The sequence below is a fragment of the Pan troglodytes genome, chromosome X (genome assembly GCF_028858775.2).
Source record: "Pan troglodytes isolate AG18354 chromosome X, NHGRI_mPanTro3-v2.0_pri, whole genome shotgun sequence".
In the NCBI taxonomy this organism is placed as follows: Eukaryota; Metazoa; Chordata; class Mammalia; order Primates; family Hominidae; genus Pan; species Pan troglodytes.
Genome location: NC_072421.2, coordinates 121,276,325 through 121,292,603, shown reverse-complemented (window position 1 = coordinate 121,292,603; position 16,279 = coordinate 121,276,325). Strand labels below are relative to the sequence as shown.

At 44.7% G+C, this 16,279-nt stretch overlaps 1 non-coding gene and 1 pseudogene across 1 annotated transcript; one reads left to right on the top strand and one right to left on the bottom strand.

Annotated features, from left to right (window-relative positions):
- Positions 1-1,833: 1,833 nt before the first annotated feature.
- Positions 1,834-7,015, bottom strand: LOC100612494 (coiled-coil-helix-coiled-coil-helix domain-containing protein 2-like; annotated as a pseudogene).
- An 8,191-nt stretch (positions 7,016-15,206) lies between these two features.
- On the top strand, positions 15,207-15,268 carry LOC112207180 (U7 small nuclear RNA). The gene has a single exon (XR_002941637.1). It is a non-coding gene; the product is annotated as a U7 small nuclear RNA (small nuclear RNA).
- Positions 15,269-16,279: the final 1,011 nt, after the last annotated feature.

Sequence of the window (16,279 nt, the reverse complement as noted above, 5' to 3'; positions counted from 1 at the left end):
CCTGAACTGAGCAGGGACCATGCATGGGATGATGGACTGTGCTATGTCTCTGGGCTCTGTATCCTGATAGTGATGGTTTGGAAGGGAAAAACATCAGTCAAGAAAATGGGGTTGCTCAAAATAAGTTTGATGAAATAACTCAAAAATATTGCTGCAAAATGCCGGGTGTGGTGGCTCATGCCTGTAATCCCAGCACTTTGGGAGGCTGAGGTGGGCGGATGACCTGAGGTCAGGAGTTTGAGACCAGCCTGACCAACATGGTGAAACCCTGTCTCTACTAAAAATACAAAAATTAGCTGGGTGTGGTGGTGGACACCTGTAATCCTAGCTACTCGAGAGGCTGAGGCACGAGAATTGCTTTAACTCGGAAGGCAGAGGTTGCAGTGAGCCGAGATTGCGCCACTGCACTCCAGCCTGGGCAACAGAGTGAGACTCCGTCTCAAACAACATATATATATCTATATGTCTATATATATATATCTGCAAAAACCCTGATATGATATTTAACAACAATAACAAAAGTTGTGCATTAACCATGGCCAAGTGGAATTCATTCCAGAAATGTAAGAGATGGTTCAGTATAATGAACTATATTAATTGTATAGTATTATATTAATAGATGAAAGGTAGAAAACCACATGATCCTCTTGATATATGCCAAAAAAGGCATCTGATAAGTTCAATGTTTATTTATGATAATAGTTTTTAAAAACCTTAGTAAAACAGGCTCAGATGGATATTGTGTTAACATGAGAAAAAACAGACTTTAAACAAAAAGCCAACGTCATCCTTTAGTATACATTTTTTTCTGAACAGCCTCCTGTCTGCTCTTCCATGGCTTGAGTAGCAAAAAGCAACTGAGTAAGCCCCAAAGCAAACGGTTACTATTTAGAATTTAAACAAAAATCTTGGCCAGGTGTGGTGACTCACACCTGTAATCCCAGCACTTTGGGATGCCCACGCAGGCAGATCACCTGAGATCAGGAGTTCGAGACCAGCCTGGCCAATGTGGTGAAACCCAGTCTCTACTAAAAATGCAAAAATTAGCTGGACGTGGTGATGGGAAAAAAAAAATTGGCCGGGTAGCAGGGTGTGGTGGCACACGCCTGTAGTCCCAGCTATTCAGGAGGCTGAGGCAGGAGAATGGCTTGAACCCAGGAGGTAGAGGTTGCAGTGAGCCGAGATCGCGTCACTGCACTCCAGCCTGGATGACAGAGTGAAACTCCGTCTCCAAAAAAAAAAGGGAAACCACAAGGGTCAGAGCATGAACAGGCTTACATGATGCCATCACTAGGATAGATGAGGTGGTCGATACTAGCATAGCTAAAGGGTCTCAGCTCTTAGCCCTCATTTTTCTTCTTTCTTTCTCTTTCTTTCTTTTCTTTCTTTCTTTTTTCTTTCTTTCTTTCTTTTCCTTTCTTTCTTTCTTTCTCTTTCCTTCCTTCCTTCCTTCCTTTCTTTCTTTCCTTCTTTCTTTCTTTCTTTTTCTTTTCTTTCTTTCTTTTTTCTTTCTTTCTTTCTTGACAGAGTTTCACTCTTGTCACCCAGGCTGGAGTGCAATGGCTCGATCTCGACTCATTGCAACCTCCGCCTCTAGGGTTCAAGCCATTCTCCTGCCTCAGCCTCCCGAGTAGCTGGGATTACAGGCACCTGCCACCATGCCTGGCTAATTTTTTTGTATTTTTAGTAGAGACAGGGTTTCATCATGTTGGCCAGGCTGGTCTCGAACTCCTGACCACAGGTGATCCGCCCGCCTCAGCCTCCCAAAGTGCTAGGATTACAGGCGTGAGCCACCACGCCCGGCTATCAATTATGTTTTTATGCTAAATTAACTTAGTTATGAGAGCTGATTTTCCATGTCTTCAATTTGAACTTCTTGATTAGATAAATCCATTTGCAAGTCTGCACTGTTTCACCACCTCATGGAAACCCTCACAGAACTTTATGTCTCCCTGATTCTGGGCACATTCCAAAAACCATTTTATCTCATACAAGAAAGCCTACTGCTGCTGTGCCAGGTGGGTTCCCTGAGGCTTCTGGTAAGTGATGTCACCACTTGGGGGCTCAGCATTATTTACTCCACTGAAGCTCCCACTGATGGCATGACCCAGTATGTGCCCCACAGCAGAGTCCACAGCCATGCCAGCTGCAGTGATTGCCGCCCGGGCCATCAGACCTGGCTGCCGCGGAGTGCAGCAGCAGGAGAGCCAGCTGCAGAGGGTGGGGCTGCTGCTGGTGGCTGAGCTGCTGGTGCTAGCCTGGGTGTAGTTCTTATCTGAGGTGCTCAGCTGGCTAGAGGGGCCACGTGGGAGGTGCAGCTTCAGCTTCCACGTGACGTTGCAAATGTGCTGCGGCTCAGCGTCTAGACTTGTGAAACTCTATCTTTCTAAAATTATAGCCATTCTTCTGCATGTAAAATGGTATCTCGTGGTTTTGGTTTGCATTTCCTTAGTGATTAGTGATGTTGAACATCTTTATTTTATTTAGTCATTTATTTTTGAGATGGAGTTTTGCTCTGTCACCCAGGCTGGAGTGCAATGGCTCAATCTCGGCTCACTGCAACCTCGGCCTCCCAAGTTCAAGCGATTCTCCTGTCTCAGCCTCCCAAGTAGCTGGGATTACAGGCGCCCGCCACCATGCCAGGCTAATTTTTATAGTTTTTAGTAGAGACAGGGTTTTGCCACGTTGGCCAGGCTGGTCTCAAACTCCTGACCTCAGGTGATCTGCCTGCCTCGGCCTCCCAAATTGCTGGGATTACAGGTGTAAGCAACCATGCCCAGCCTTATTTTTCGTTTTTATGTAGAGATAGTCTCACCATGTTGCCCAGGCTGGTCGTAAACTCCTGGGCTCAAGATATCCTCCCACGTTGGCAGCCCAAAGTGCTGGGATTATAGATGTGAGCCACCACGTCTGGCCCTGAAGATCTTTAAATGTCTTTATCAGCCATTTGTATATCTTCTTTGAAGAAATGTCTACTTAAGCCCTTTGCTGTCCCCGCATCTGCCAACTTTTTTTTTTTTTTTTTTTTTGAGTAGGAGTCTCACTCTGTTGCCCAGGCTGGAGTGCAATGGGGCAATCTCAGCTTACTGCAACCTCTGCCTCCTGGGTTCAAGCAATTCTCCTGCCTCAGCCTCCCGAGTAGCTGGGATTACAGGTACTGCCACCATGCCCGGCTAATTTTTGTATTTTTAGTAGAGACAGGGTTTCACCATGTTGGCCAGGCTGGTCCCTTTGGCCAGGCTGGTCTCGAACTCCTGACCTCCTGATCCCCCTGCCTTGGCCTCCCAAAGTGCTGAGATTACAGGCGTGAGCCACCGTGCCCGGCCCCTTTGCCCCTTTTTGAAAATTGGGCTTTTTTTTTGGCTGGGCGTGGTGGCTCTCACCTGTAATCCCAGCACTTTGGGAGGCCAAGGTGGGCAGATCAAGAGGTCAGGAGATCGAGACCATCCTGGCTAACACGGTGAAACCCCATCTCTACTAAAAATACAAAAAATTAGCTGGGCGTGGTGGCAGGCGCCTGTAGTCCCAGCTACTCGGGAGGCTGAGGCAGGAGAATGGCGTGAACCTGGGAGGCGGAGCCTGCAGTGAGCTGAGATCGCACCACTGCACTCCAGCCTGGGTGACAGAGTGAGCCTCCGTCTCAAAAAAAACAAAAAAACAAAAAACAAAAAACCAAAAAATCAAATTGGGCTTTTTTTTTTTTTTTAAAGATTATTGAATGTTAAGGTTATACATTCTAGATAAAAGTCCCTTGTCAGATATATGGTTTGCAAATATTTTCTCCCATTCTGTAGGTTGTCTTTTTACTTTCTTGATGGTGACTTATGGTGTACAAAAATTTTAAATTTTTATGAAGCCCTATTTATCTATTTTTTTCTTTTGTCATTCGTGTTTTTGATGCTCTATCTAAGAAACTATTGCCTATCCCAGGATCACAAATATTTACTTCTATAATACTTCTATAATTTATTTTTGAATGCTAATTTTGTATCCAGCAATTTGCTAAACTCTCTAATTAATTATAATAATCTACTGTACTTTTTCTTTTTTCTTTTTCTTTCTTTCTTTCTTTCTTTTCTTTCTTTCTTTCTTTCTTTTTTTTTTTTTTTTGAGACGAGGTTTTGCGCTTGTTGCCCAGGCTGTAGTGCAATGGCACAATCTCAGCTCACTGCAACTCCTGCCTCCCGGGTTCAAGGGATTCTCCTGTTTTAGCCTCCCAAGTAGCTGGGATTACAGGTGCCCGCCATCAAGCCTGGCTAATTTTTGTATTTAGTAGAGGAATTTCGCCATGTTGGTCATGCTGGTTTCGAACTCCTGACCTCAAGGGATCCATCTGCCTCTGCCTCCCAAAGTGCTGGGATTACAAGCATGAGCCACTGCGCCCAGCCCTAATCTTTAATATTTTTACCTTTAATTTTTTTATTTTTTATTGCTGTTTTGTGCCTAGTAAAATATTGAATAGAAATAGTGATAATGGATATCATTGTCTCATTCCTCATTAATAGGGGAAAGCTTTTAATATTTATTCTTTAAGTTTGATGCTTGCTTTAGGTTTCTTTTAAGATTAAGGAAATTCCATTTTGCTATTTTATAAGATTAAATAAATTCTACTTTATTACTATTGACAGTTTTTCTTTTTCTTTTTTGAGACAGGGTCTTGCCCTGTTGCCCAGCCTGGAGTGCAGTGGTACAAACATGGCTCATTGTAGCCTCAACCTCCTGGGCTCAAGTGATCCTCCTCCCACCTCAACCTCCCAAGTAGGTGGGACCACAGGCATGTGCCACCATACCTGGCTAATTTTTGTATTTTTAGTAGAGATGGGGTTTCACCATGTTGGCCAGGCTGGTCTCGAACCCCTGACCTCAGGTGATCCACCTGCCGCCTCGGCCTCCCAAAGTGCTGGGATTACAGGCGTGAGCCAATGCGCCCAGCCAGTTGGTTTGTTTGTTTTCAAATCTGTAGTATCACTTTACAGTTTCTAGTTCCTTAAGAAGTATTTAAATAGGGGTTTTAACAGTATCTAGAGTCATAGTGGATGGCAGATGTATTCGTATTGTCTGTTGTTTCTGATGCTTCTTGCTCAATCTTTGTTGTCTCTCACTGTGTGTCTCGTTATCTTTTTTTTTTTTTCTTTTGAGAGAGTCTCACTCTGTTGCCCACGATGGAGCGCAGTGGCTCAATCTCGGCTCACTGCAACCTCTGCCTCCTAGGCTCAAGCAATTTTCATGCCTCAGCCTCCTGAGTAGCTGGGACTGCAGGTGTGCTGGTCTTGAACTCCTGACCTCAAGTGAGCCACCTCCCCGGCCTCCTGAAAGTGCTGGGATTACAGGCACGAGCCACTGTGCCTGGCTCTGGTTATTTATTTATTTATTTATTTATTTATTTTTTGAGACGGAGTCTCGTCCTGTTGCCCAAGCTGGAGTGCAATGGCACGATCTCAGCTTACTGCAACCTCCGCCTCCCGAGTTCAAATGATTCTCTTGCCTCAGCCTTTCAAGTAGCTGGGATTACTGGTACCCGCCACCACGCCCAGCTAAATTTTGTATTTTTAGTAGAGACGGGGGTTTCACCATGATGGCCAGGCTGGTCTCGAACTCCTGACCTCGTGATCTGCCCACCTCAGCCTCCCAAAGTGTTGGTATTACAGGCGTAAGCCACCGCATCTGGCCCCTGATTATCTTTAGTTATCTGTTGGATATCCTATTTGAAGAATTATTGTTATTATTAATTATTATTGAGATGGAGTCTTGCTTTTGTCGCCCAGGCTGGAGTGCAGTGGCGCGATCTTGACTCACTGCAACTGCATCTCCTGGGTTCAAGCAATTCTCCTGCCTCAGCTTCCCGAATAGCTGGGATTACAGGTGCCTGCCAACATGCCCAGCTAATTTTTGTATTTTTAGTAGAGATGGGGTTTCACCATGTTGGCCCGGCTGGTATCGAACTCCTTACCTCCGGTGACCCACCCGCCTTGGCCTTCCAAAGTGCTGGGATTACAGGTGTGAGCCGCTGTGCCCGGTCCTGAAGAATTATTTATAGAAATAATTTGAGACTTGGAATAATATTATCTTTTCCCAGAAAGGATTTTTTTGTTCCTTACCAAGTGCCTGGGGCACTAATAGTATGGGAAGAGTACGGGATTACCTTATTCCAAGTTTAAATCTTGGTATTTTGTGGGCCATTCAAATGATAAATCTGATCTACAGAGGTCATGAAGGCTAATTTACTTCTGGTTCGTCCTTACTACTAGGGTGTAGCTATCTAGTTTCCAAACCCAAAGCAGGGAACAGTACACCTTAGATTCCACCTTTTGTCCCGCAGCCCCATAAACCAACAAATGAGCAGCTCAGCTTCTCACATACCTCTTTGGAATGGTCAAACACCTTAAGGTTAAAAGCTATCCCTGCATGCTATGCTAACCTCTCTGGGTTTCTGGTCTCTCTCTAAGCTTGCCTTAGTCATGACTCACCTGAAAGCATTAGTGGTCTGGAAACAAAGCTTGAGGAATTTTTTGTTTCCATATTCCAGAGTGTAGTCCTTTGAGTTCTCTCTGCACAAGAGTGTAATTTGCACTAGGAGTCCCCTTTGGCTGGTGGACAGCTTCAGCTGCTTTCTTCAGTTCCCAGTGTCCACCCCAAAGCACTGCTTGCCTATCAGTTGTTTCCTGGGCTGGGCAAATGACCCCTGGAGCAAAGACTACAACAGAATCCTAGTTGAGAGAGAGAGAGAGAGAGAGAGAGAGAGAGAGAGAGAGAGTGTGTGTGTGTGTGTGTGTGAGACAGAGAGAGAGAGAGAGAGAGACAGAGACACACACACACACACACAGAGAGAGATATCCAGAGTCCAGGGTCTACTTTCCTGGTGGCTGCAGGTCACTAACTCATTGTCTCATGTGTCCCTCTCACTTAAGGAACACCTTTTGCTTGGTAAATGCCTCTGGAGGGAAGAGGCCCTGGCTCACTTCTTTCTGTTCTGAGCACAAATTACCCTCACCACCACCCTGGCCCAAGCTACCATCATCTATCTCCTGGATTTAACTGAGTTCCCAGCTTCCACCTTTGCCATTCTATTCTCCTCATTAAAGTGACTGATCCTTTAAAAGAATAAATCAGACGTGTCACTTCTTAGTTTAAAACCTCCCAGTGTCTTTTAAACCCACTCAGAATAAAATCCAAAATCGTTCCCATGACCTACAGGGACTTATATAACCTGATCCCTGGTTACCACTCAGATCTTATCACCTGTACTTCAGTCACACTAGCTTCCTGCTGTTCCTCAAACAAGCCAGTTATGCTTCAGCCTCAGGGCTTTGTACTTACTGCCTGCAATGCTCTTTACCTTGATATCCTCATGGCTGATTCATTCACCTCCTTTAAGTTTTTGCTGAAGTGTTACCTATCAGAAAGGCCTTCCCAGATCAGCCTATGTAAAATAGCATTCCTTTCCTTTTATTCTTTATGCTCTCACCCAGGTTTATTTTCCTTATAACACTTGTCACCAATTGTCATATTTTATTTTATTTTGTTTTATTTTGAGACAGATTCTCATTCTGTCGCCCAGGCTGGAGTGCAGTGGTGCGATCTTGACTCACTGCAACCTCTGCCTCCTGGGTTGAAGCGATTCTCCCGCCTCAGCCTCCTGAGTAGCTGGGACTACAGGCAGGCACCACCACGCCTGGCTAAGTTTTGTATTTTTAGTAGAGAGGGGGTTTCACCATGTTGGTCAGGCTGGTCTCAAACTCCTAGCCTCATGATCCGTCCGCCTCAGCCTCCCAAAGTGCAAGGATTATAGGCGTGAGCCACCGCACCCGGCTATTTGTTTTTAAAAATGTTGTCTCCCTCCCCAGCTAGATTGTAAACTTCATGAAAACAGGGACATATTCTTGTATGTCCAGCATACAAGAATAAACAGTGCCTTGCACATTATAGGTGACTCATAAATACGATATTAATGAAGAAATTGTGTAACACCTATATAAAGGAGACTAGGCCGGGCACGGTGGCTCTCGCCTGTAATCCCAGCACTTTGGGAGGCTGAGGCGGGCGGATCATGAGGTCAGGAGATCGAGACCATCCTGGCTAACACGGTGAAACCCCGTCTCTACTAAAAAATACAAAAAAAAAAAGAAAAAAAAAATTAGCCAGACATGATGGCGGGCGCCTGTAGTCCCAGCTACTCGGGAGGCTGAGAGCCAGGAGAATGGCGTGAACCCGGGAGGCATAGCTTGCAGTAAGCCGAGATCACGCCACTGCACTCCAACTCCAGCCTGGGCGACAGGGCAAGACTCTGTCTCAAAAAAAAAAAAAGAGACTAAAATTAATCTAGAGGGACAGCAAAGGATTGAATTTTGCAAAAGTAGTAATTATTCCCAAATTAATGTATATATTTATCACCATTCTGATTTTAAAACTGCACAGTACTTTTTGGATCACAAGGTCAGGAGATCGAGACCATCCTGGCTAACATGGTGAAACCCCCGTCTCTACTAAAAATACAAAAAAAATTAGCCGGGTGTGGTGGTGGGCGCCTGTAGTCCCAGCTACTCGGGAGGCTGAGGCAGGAGAATGGCATGAACCCGGGAGGCGTAGCTTGCAGTGAGCCGAGATCACGCCACTGCATTCCAGCCTGGGCGACTGAGCAAGACTCCGTCTCAAAAAAAAAAAAAAAAAAAAAAAAAAAAAAATATATATATATATATATATATATATGTGTGTGTGTGTGTATATATTACACATAACATTAAAACCAAAGGGAAAAAAACCCAAAAACCAGTTTGTTACTTCACATGGCATTGGGCAGCTGCTGCTAATTTAAGTTGAAAGCTCTATAGCTAGCTAGCTACATGACTGATTCATCAGTTTGAGATTTGTTCTCCTGTCAAAAGTTTAAGTCTGATGGAAGGTTGGCTTCACATTCTGGTGTTTGGATATCCCTTAGCTAGCATATGTCTGGTCAAAAAGATCTTTGTGGGCCGGGCGCGGTGGCTCACGCCTGTAATCCCAGCACTTTGGGAGGCCGAGGCGGGCGGATAACGAGGTGAGGAGATCGAGACCATCCTGGCTAACACAGTGAAACCCCCGTCTCTACTAAAAATACAAAAAAATTAGCCGGTCGTGGTGGCTGGCGTCTGTAGTCCCAGCTACTCGGGAGGCTGAGGCAGCATAATGGCGGGAATCCGGGAGGCGGAGCTTGTAGTGAGCCGAGATCGCGCCACTGCACTCCAGCCTGGGGGACACAGCGAGACTCCGTCTCAAAAAAAAAAAAAAAAAAAAAAGATAACTGTGTTAAGCCAGATATCCTGTCACCTCACCAAAGGGAAGGTATCCTCTCTAAGCTCTGCCCTCTTGGTTAGGTTGGAGATACCAGGGGATCTTTCTTTTACCACCAAAGGCTCCCTCTAGTGGTACTGCTGCTGTTGCTCTCAGCAGGTGGTGACATTCGCTTAGGGCAGGGAACTGCAGAGAGGGAGCTGAGGAGCTTCTTGCCAGACACAGCCTAGTCGTCTGTGATCTTAGGACTCTGGGCTTGGGTGAAACATCACGTTATTGCTTTGTTTCAGGCTTGATACTACCAGGTGCCTACTCCTTGACCTTTGTTTAAATGAGGAACTTCAAGAATAGACAATTTCACGCGCGTCCGTGTAAAGAGACTACCAAACAGGCTTTGTGTGAGCTGTAAAGAGACTACCAAACAGGCTTTGTGTGAGCAATAAAGCTTTTTAATCACCTGGGGGCAGGCAGGCTGAGTCCGAAAAGAGAGTCAGCGAAGGGAGATAGGGGTGGGGCCGTTTTATAGGATTTGGGTAGGTGGTGGAAAATTACAGTCAAAGGGGGTTGTTCTCTGGCTGGCAGGGGTGGGGGACACAAGGTGCTCAGTAGGGAAGCTTTTGAGCCAGGATGAGCCAGGAGAAGGAATTTCACAAGGTAAGGTCATCAGTTAAGGCAGGAACAGGCCATTTTCACTTCTTTTGTGATTCTTCAGTTGCTTCAGGCCATCTGGATATATACGTGCAGGTCACAGGGGATATGATGGCTTAGCTTGGGCTCAGAGGCCTGACAGACAAAATGACTCTTTTCAGTTTATTGCATGAAGGAGTTACACTAGTCCAAATTAAAAGTAGATCACGGCCAGGCGTGGTGGCTCACACCTGTAATCCTAGCACTTTGGGAGGCCAAGGAGGGTAGATCACCTGAGGTTAAGAGTTCGAGACCAGCCTGGCCAACATGGTGAAACCTCGTCTCTAGTAAAAATACAAACATTTGCTGGGTGTGGTGGCAGGCGCCTGTAATCCCAGCTACTTGGAAGGCTGAGGCAGGAGAATCGCTTGAACCCAGGAGGCAGAGGTTTCAGTGAGCCGAGATCATGCCACTGCACTCCAGCCTGGGCAACAGAGCAAAAACTCCATCTCAAAAAAAATAAATAAATAAAAAATTAAAAAATTAGGCGGTTATGGTGGTGCGTGCCTATAGTTCCAGCTACTTGGAAGGCTGAGGCAGGAGGCTTGCTTGAGCCCAGGAGTTCCAGGCTACAGCGAGCTGTGATCACACCACCGCACTCCAGCCTGGGCTACAGAGAGACTTTATCTCTTAACAGCAACAACAACAACAGCAAGCAAAGAAAAAAGCAGGTGAGGGGTTTCTAAGCATGACACAAGCCAAGTTTTTTGTTTGTTTGTTCGTTTGTTTGTTTTTGAGATGGGGTCTTTCTCTGTCTCCAGGGTGGAGTGCGACGGTGCGATCATAGCTCACTGCAGCCTCGGCCTTTTGGGCTCAAGCTATCCACCCAACTCAGCCTCCTGAGTAGCTGCGACTACACTGCAGGTGGGCGCCACCATGCCCGGCTATTTTTTTTTTTAATTTTTAATTTTGTAGAGACAGGGTTTCCCTACTTTGCTCAGGCAGGTCTTGAACTCCAGGGCTCAAGCGATCTTCCTGCCTCAGCCTACCCAAGTGCTGGGATTTCAGACATGAGCCACAATTCCCGGCCCCAAGAAGCTTTAAAGGAAAAAAAGACGTAAATTCAACTACATTTAAAAAAATCTGCATGGCATAAGGCAGCACAAATAAAGATTTTAAAAAATAAATTGTGAATAAATATTTGCACTACATATGAGAGAGAAAACCTTATTTACTTAATACAAAAAAATTCTTACAAATCAATGACCAATGACGCATTAGAAAAATAGACAAAGGTTATGAGAATATACAGATGGCTAATGTATGAAAGACACTGAACCTCATTAATAACCAAATAAATGCTAATCAAAATATTTCATCTGATTTGTCAGATTAGTAAAGATTTGAAATATTGACAGTTTCCAGGGTTGGCTTGAATATTGATAAATAGCCATTCTTTTAACACTGTCTGTAGGATTATACATTGGGTTAATATTTTGATGCCATTTTATCAATATCTATAAACATTTTAAAGGTATAGACCTTTCTTTTTTTTTTGAGATGGAGTCTCGCTCTGTCATCCAGGGTGGAGTGCAGTGGGGCAATATCGGCTAACTACAACCTCTGCCTCCTGGGTTCAAGCAATTCTCCTGCCTCAGCCCCCCAAGTAGCTGGGACTACAGGCACATGCCACCATGCCCGGCTAATTTTTTGTATTTTCAGTAAAGACAGGGTTTCACCATGCTAGCCAGGCTAGTCTTGAACTCCTGACCTTGTGATCCGCCCTCCTCGGCCTCCCAAAGTGCCGAGATTACAGGCGTGAGCCACTATGCTGGGCTGGTATAGACCTTTTGATCTAGCAACTACACTTTGGTGAATATATCTTGTAGAAATACTTAAAGATGGATACATAGTAATGATCATTGCAGAATTATTTGTAACGATGAATACTTGAAGGAAGAAGCCCTAAATATAGGGCGTTGGTTAAATAATTGATAGTAATCCACGTAGTACAAATGACAAAACCATTAAAAGAATTAGATAAATTGCTACTTAAAGGTTTTTCAAACTTTTAAAAGATTAATAAACTATTTTTTTTGAACACTTCTAGGTCCACAAGGAAAATCGAGTGGCCACAGCTTTCTCTTGGTATTGTGGGGATAAAAACCTTCTTCTTCGCTAATGCTTTCTCATGGAGGGCTAAATGTTGATATGAATATAGGTCATGGTTGTATCAGAGATTGGCTCCTAGTAAATTAAGTGATGGTATGATGATGGCCTTGATTTAAAAAGGTGCTTTTGCTTGATGTGGTGAAAGTTGGTATGGGCTTTATTCTGGTGCTATGGGTAGGGATCTCAGTAGTACTACCTTATGGTTTTCTTGATTAATCAAAAGAGTGGTGATGTAATTCCTCATCTTTTTTTTCTTTTTCTTTTTTTTTTTGAGATGGAGTTTCACTCTTGTTGCCCAGGATGGAGTACAATGGCATGATCTTGGCCCACCACAACCTCCACCTCCCAGGTTCAAGTGATCCTCCTGCCTCAGCCTCCCAAGTAGCTGGGATTATAGGCACCCGCCACCACCCCTGGCTAATTTTTGTATTTTTAGTAGGATAAGGTTTCACCATGTTGGCCAGGCTAGTCTCGACCTCCTGACCTCAGGTGATCTGCCTGCCTCGGCCTCCCAATGTGCTGGGATTACAGGCATGAGCCACCATGCCCGGCCGTAAGTCCTCATCTTATTGCAGCCTTTTTACTGTATGGTGAGTGGTGGTATGGGTACAGGTTCAGCCCTAAATGTTGGTTGCATTGCACTGTGGTTAAGAATGTAGGCTCTGGGCCAGGCGCAGTGGCTCATGCCTGTAATCCCAGCACTTTGGGGGGCCGAGGTGGGTGGATCACTAGGTCAGAAGTTCGAGACCAGCCTGACCAACATAGTGAAACCCCGTCTCTACTAAAAATACAAAAAATTAGCTGGCATGGTGGCTCATGCCTATAATCCCAGCTACTCGAGAGGCTGAGGCAGGAGAATAGCTTGAACCTGGGAGGCGGAGGTTGCAGTGAGCAGAGATCATGCCATTGCACTCCAGCCTGGGCAACGAGAGCGAAACTCCGTCTCAAAAAAAAAAAAGAATGTAGGCTCCGGTTCAGGCTGCATTTTTGACTGCAATGTATGCTGGAGCTGAGTAGCTTGCCTTCTGGAATTTGCTGCCATCCTTACCACTCACACAGTGAATGCTTATGTAGTTATACTTGGTCCCTTCCTTCACATACTTACCTGCTTGACCCTAGTCTTTGAGTTTGCCACCCCTGCTTCAAGTATTTCAGTTTAGTCATTAAGATGTTGGGCCAGGCGTGATGAGCCTGTAATCCCAGCACATTGGGAGGCTGAGGCGGGCGGATCACTTGAGGCCAGGATTTTGAGACCAGACTGGCCAAAGTGGCAAAACCCCGTCTCTACCAAAAATACAAAAATTAGCCGGGTGTGACCACATTTGACTCACTCCATTTATTCTACCCTCAACAGGGGCTCTACAGATATGCTGCAATGACCACTCTGTCACAATGCAACCCCATAGAACTCATGTCTGCTTTCTCTAACTCCACCAATTGGAAGGGAACTCTGATTTGGTAGTATCCTGGGCCCCAGTGAATGACTCACTGCATAGGTCTTCTCTGTTTCTCACTCCCCTCTCACTGGTTTGACAATCTGCTTGTTGGCACCCTTCTTCTCTCTGGGATCTATGAGTAATAAACTGCTTTTGTTTTTTTCATGTGTTTTTGTTATGTTGTCTTCTCTGTACCTCACCTGACTGACACACACAGACCTAATTTTACTTCCAGTGAAAGCTCTCCTAAAGAGTGGCTATCTTGGTAGGAATAAACTGAACACAAGTCAGAAAAGAGCCTCAAGGGCAGTTGACAGTATAAACAAGTTTCCTATGAGAGGGACACCTGACCATGGGTCAGATACCTAGGCATTAGGCCATCTGCTAGGATAAAGAAGTATCCTGTGAAAGGCACAGTGTAAATATCGACAAACAATCCCCTGGAACCTAATCAGGGCAGGGCTAGAGTTTACACTCCCTCTGCAGAGAAAGATCTCAAGACCAAACTAGAGAAATACGACATAATTTTTAGGTCTTGGAAAACCAGTAGCAATGCTATTCCTACTTTCTTTCATTCTTCTCTTTGAAATTAGCATGGCTGCAATGCTTCTACAGTATGGAAGGTTAAAAAAAGAAATAGTATCCTCAAGTTCTGGGAAGATAAAAGCTTGAATAAATGTTCCTGACACACTCTTCCTCCTGAATCCTGCTGGAGAGTAACACAACAGCCAGGATAGGTAAGGTGATGGAGCCTAAAAACTGTATTTAAGGCTATATTTCTTTTAGGATTTTCTAGTGGGTATGGAGAGCAGATTTGAGCAGCGTCCAGCCTATGACTGCATATGGCAGTGATGCTAGCATCTGACCATTTCTGCCCAATGTGGGACACTTTATTTTATTTTTAAAATTAATTTTAATTTTAATTTAATTTAATTAAATAATTAATTTTTTTTGTGACAGGGTCTCATTCTTTTTTTTTTTTTTTTTTTTTTTGAGACGGAGTCTCGCTCTGTCGCCCAGGCTGGAGTGCAGTGGCGTGATCTCGGCTCACGGCAAGCTCCGCCTCCCGGGTTCACGCCATTCTCCTGCCTCAGCCTCCCGAGTAGCTGGGACTGCAGGCACCCGCCACCACACCTGGCTAATTTTTTGTATTTTTAGTAGAGACGGGGTTTCACCGTGTTAGCCAGGATGGTCTCCATCTCCTGACCTTGTGATCCGCCCGCCTCGGCCTCCCAAAGTGCTGGGATTACAGGCGTGAGCCACCACGCCTGGCCAGTGAGACACTTCAAATAGGCAATTTTGGCTCTGGAGTTCCCCTGCTGAATTGGCTGAGACTGTCTGATCTGCTTAGTGTCAAGAGAGAGTCAAGGGATAGTGGTAGAGGGCGGGGTATCTCTCTTTTTTTTTGAGATGGAGTCTCACTCTGTCGCCCAGGCTGGAGTGCAGTGGTGCGATCTCGGCTCACTGCAAGCTCTGCCTCCCAGGTTCAAGCCATTCTCCTGCCTCAGCCTCCCAAGTAGCTGGGACTACAGGCGCCTGGCTAATTTTTTGTATTTTTAGTAGAGATGGGGTTTCACCGTGTTAGCCAGGATGGTCTCGATCTCCTGACCTCGTGATCCACCTGCCTCAGTCTCCCAAAGTGCTGGGATTACAGGTGTGAGCCACCGCGCCCGGCCAGGGCAGGGTATCTCTCTTAAAACCTGGGGGTGTTACAGCTCTTTTAGAATTTGTCTAGCAGGCTTTCCAGTAAATACAGGAAAGCCCTCGATAAATTTTAAATAAAAAAATAAAAAAAAAGAAACCTGGAACAAAGACTGATTCTGCTCTATGAAGCCTGTTCTATGAAGGTTCAACCTGCTCACCTGCTTTCCTGAAGCCCTAAGGGACCTGACTGATTCACATGACCATGATGGAACTTGAGGAAAACTATTTTGCTGGTCTGAATTACTTTCAGCCCCTATGGTTGGAAGAGATTGCCACGTATGCTCAGGGAGGCTTGGGGCAAAGAGGCTTCCTTCCTACGTCTCAGCAAAGGCATAATATCTCTTCATCTAGTTGATTTCTCACCTACAACAGCAAAAACTGCTTAGTCTTCTACCACTCACTGGTTTACCACTGCTCAGGAGACCCTAATCTGACCTAACTGCTAAGAAGTCAGAACTATGAGCAGGTAAGGAGAAATGACCCATTTGAGGACATTTATTAACTAGAGGGAGGAAGACTAACTCACACAACTAGACAGATGGCTTCTATTGATGCAGAATCACGGGAAGAGTCACAGAGAATTAGTAAATGATTAAACAAGTTAATATTTGTAAAATATTTAGAACAGTGCTTGGCGTATATTATATACACGTGTGTCAAATGATAAAGTGTAACAAACAAGTAATGAAAGCTCTCAAGGATGTGCAATTAGAGCACAAAAAAGACAATCTAGAACTAGAAAACATGATTTTAGAATTAAAAAAAAAATTAGTGCACAAACTGGAAAAGAGGATGATCCTTAACTGAGAACCAAATTAGCAATCTGGAAGATCAAGCGGAAGAAATAGCTTTCAACAGAGAACAAAAATGTAAAGAAATAGAAATCATTGAGGATTAAGAAACTCAGGAGATCTGTTGTGAAAATGATAGGAGTCCAGAAGGACAAAGTGAATATAAGAAAGCGAAAACCTAACTAGATAAATAATAGAAGAAAATTTCCCTGAGTTGAAGAAAGATTTGGGTTCGCAGATTAAAAGTGTTCACTGAGTCTTATGAATGATAATGAAAAGAGA